Source organism: Lycium barbarum, chromosome 4 (assembly GCF_019175385.1).
Source record: "Lycium barbarum isolate Lr01 chromosome 4, ASM1917538v2, whole genome shotgun sequence".
NCBI lineage: Eukaryota > Viridiplantae > Streptophyta > Magnoliopsida > Solanales > Solanaceae > Lycium > Lycium barbarum.
In genome coordinates, this window is record NC_083340.1 from 136874642 (window position 1) to 136878557 (window position 3916).

The window sequence follows — 3916 nt, forward strand, 5'->3', positions numbered from 1 at the left end:
TTAAACCTTATATAAACAAATCTCTAGCTGATTTTTTGATTAAATCCGATTTCACCGGAAAAAAATATGAATGATTTTTACAAAAATAAAAAATAAGAAACCCTCTAACATATGCACATAAAACAAAGTGTCTAACTTAACAATTCCTTTTTTTCAGTGGCGTGATGGATAATTGAATGCGCAGTGCCAATTTGTTTTCGTAATGTCAAAGGTTGAGAGATCTCTATGGATTTGTTGTCTGTTTAAATAAGTACTTTCTATAATCTTGGTGCGTAGATGCCAATATCACATGGATTACTATGGTTGACAGATCTCTATGGATTTGTTGTCTTGGTTCGGGTCAGAAATTTTTGGCACAATATCTAGAGAGCCTTCTAAACTTGACACAGTTTATTCAAATTTCTCTTTAAATTATACTTGGATCTAATTACCCCAACCCCCCCCCCCCTCCCCCCCCCCCCCTTCGTTTTTTTTTTAAAATAATTATTATCCCTCAAACAATAACTGGTTCTAATTATCCTCTTATTTCTTGGATTTTCTATAATTATTACCCCCTTAAAAGTAAAATGATAAAAGAAGGAAACTGATAGTTGTATTTTAATAGAGAGGAATATAGAAAATGTATGGAAGGAAATAAGGAAATAGCAGTTGAAATGACTAAATATAAAAAGAAATGGTATTTTAAATCTTCTTACACGTCAGATTAATATGGGGCTAATTAGGACCAGTTATTGTTTGAAGTGGTAACAATTAAAAAAAAAAAAAAAAAGGTCAAGAACAAGAGAGTAATTAGGACCAAAAATAGTTTAAAGAAATTTAAATAAAACGCGCCAAGTTTAGATATTCTTTTTAGCAAAGAAATAGTAGCTTTTTGGCTAAACATTAATATGTTTAAATAAGATTTATAATTAAGTGATTTTATTAATAAAAAATAAGATACGCGACTTTACTATACAATCTCACTAAGTTAAGTGATCATTTGAAAAATTTACTCCATAAAATAAAACAAAAAGAATTTGAATTCACTGCAACAGGAGGGGCATCAAAAATCAAGATGCGCCAGGTATATTATAGTACTCACTACTTAGGAAGAAAAAACAATTACACTTTCATTGAATTATCAACAAACGATGTGCTTGAAAGAATATGTGGCCATCACACACTTTGCCTTCTATATATCGATCATCCGATCTTTTCCTCAATTCTTATCTGTTAAATATGGTACTAATTGATTAACAGAGTTATAGATTCGTCCGTGTAACAAAAGATTATGCACCCAACTTGGGGCCCTCACCTTATTATATAAGTTAAAAGTTACATTTATTATTAAACATTGATAAATACAGTTCGACATGTCAATTAAGTCTGTTTTTTTTTTTCTTTTCGTTTTACGTAATAACGTCTTCTACCCCAACTACGGAAAACATGATAATCCCCTACTAAAAAACTGCTTAAAAGCGACCTCAATGAGGTAGGGAAAAAAAATGACCTCATGAGATCGGTATAAGCATGCATTTTTATTTTTTTATTTTTATTTTACAAAAACTGACCTGAAGCTAAAAGACGGCTAGACGAACTGCTATTTTGCATAGGGAGAGTAAGATAGGCTAGCTATTTTTACTCAACTCGTGAAGGTTGATTTCTAGTTACCAAAGATAAGGAAGCAAAGGTCAATAGGTTGCTAATTTTGATAATAAATTTTGAAAAAAAATTACCGACCTTAGTAGGTCGCAAAGCTATCCCGCAAAACAGTGCAGACCTCTCGTGATCTGTAAATATTTTTTTAAAATTAAATATATAATTAATTGGGCGACCTCGTGAAATCAGAATGCATAATTTACAAAAATTCGAAAATAATTTTTCAGTTACCGACCTCACCAGGTCGGAAAATTTTAAAATAAAAAATAATTATAATAAAGTAACCGACCTCACATGGTGGGCAAATCAAATTAATATCACACTACTTTTCCCATCATCTCATTTCACACTCCATTCTCTCCTCTCTCTCTACTCGATTTCAGCCATAGCTCATCGCCGCTGACTACCCATCACCCATATCCGCCGTCCCCAGCCCAGTTTCCGCCGTCGCCGTTCACTGTCCAACCGACAATACACCATTTGAGGTAACTTTCCCCCTTTTTGGTACTATTTTTCCAACTATTAAAGATTTATATAGTTATGTGAAATTTCTATGTTTAGTTATTCAGTTTCTAGCCATTTAAGGTACTTATTCTTGACAGCTCCCTCTTCCTTTAGGATTAGGTTTGTATTCTAGGGTTAGGTCTTAACTCAGTTCTGAAGATTAAGGTCTATTAATGACAGCGCCGATTTATGTGTTCTAAGTTAGAAGCAGTTAATTATGGGACGATTTTTATTAGAATAGGTTCGGTTTGTATTTGTAATATTTTAGTCCGCTTGGGAAACAATTATGTTCTAATTAAGCAGAATGAACGCCTCAGTATGTAATAACTTTAGCTAGTTTTTATAATATTAATTGCACCAAAAAAAGAACTACTTGAGTAGCAAACATATCAAATTCCCTAATTTGTTTTGCTCCTCTATCGCACAGCTAGATATCATAATATTATGCATATTTTTCATATATTTCTTTGTTTACTGCAAATTACATAGACGTTCTTTTCTTCGCTTACAATTGTTTTGATGAATATGTAACTTTAAGCTTAATTTCTGTTTTGGGTGATATAATGAATCCATTTGTATCACGTTATTAGTTCTGAGAAATTACCAACGGACGATGGCTGATTCATTTAATTTATATCAAGTTATTACTTATTGAGAAATTATGAGGCATTCAGAATCACTTACGCGAAGAAGAAGAAGAAGAGGAGTAGTGAATAACCCGATGAATGGGTTGAGGAACAGGCTAGGCAGACCTAAGTAAATTTAATTTAATGTCTTTTTCTAAAACTGAAGCTCCTACGTTTCATGTGCTTTTTATCAAGCCCGGATTTTGCCCTCTGGTAATCTTTCTCACTTTATTTTATTTTGTATAATATTAGCCTAAAATGAGCTCTGTATGATGGTATTTGAGGATTTCAACGGACAGTCAGAGAATGATGCATGTCTAACTAAATCCAGTATTTTTCACACGAATATATGTGAAATCAGTAAAATTTCAAACAAGTACTAAAGTGCTTTTATGTTTTAAGTGCCATGATGGAATTCACAGGTTGCTGCTGGTTCTATTAGAATCTTTATATATACATGTTAGGGACTATAATGCTTAGGCCTCAATTCTAATTGGTGCCACAATTCTAGGGCCTACATGTTAGGGTCTGTGGCTTTTGTCTATTGAAAAGACAAATATGCAGCTGTTAAATGCAGTGGAAATAGCTAGAATGTCCATGAAGGGACCAAATTACCTAGGTGCAGAAATAGCACTTAGAACAGTTACATGGTTTGTGTATGCAGCGATCTCATGTTCCTTGGGACTTTTTGCTGGTATTATGTCCGGTTTAACATTGGGTCTCGTGTCTTTTGTTCTTGTTGAGCTTGAGATCCTTCAACGTAGTGGCACCCCTGTTGAGAAAAAACAAGCAGGTTTCTCGAAGCATCAATCTCATTATAGGCCACAAAGTCTCAATCTAATTTACTCTCTATGTCGCAAGTTAGTTATTTACTGAATAATTGAAAATAGATGAATAAAATCACTTATTCTTCTTTTGCATCAGAAAAGTCATTTATCTTATGTTATTTTACTTAAAAGGTCACTCAAGCTGGAAAATAATCTATCCGGCTATTTTATAATGATGTTAATGACGTTACACCTGTTTTTCAAGCCACAAAATAAAAAAAATAAAAAATTAAAAAACTTAACACGATCCACTAAATTAATCGTCATGACTTGAAAGCCACAACTTCTATCACGACACCAAAATAAACATGGTATTCCAAG

At 32.9% G+C, this 3916-nt stretch overlaps 1 long non-coding RNA gene across 1 annotated transcript; it reads left to right on the top strand.

Annotated features, from left to right (window-relative positions):
• The first annotated feature begins 1878 nt into the window (after positions 1-1878).
• On the top strand, positions 1879-3688 carry LOC132636618 (uncharacterized). The gene is made up of 2 exons (XR_009581346.1): positions 1879-2123; positions 2733-3688. It is a non-coding gene; the product is annotated as an uncharacterized LOC132636618 (long non-coding RNA).
• Positions 3689-3916: the final 228 nt, after the last annotated feature.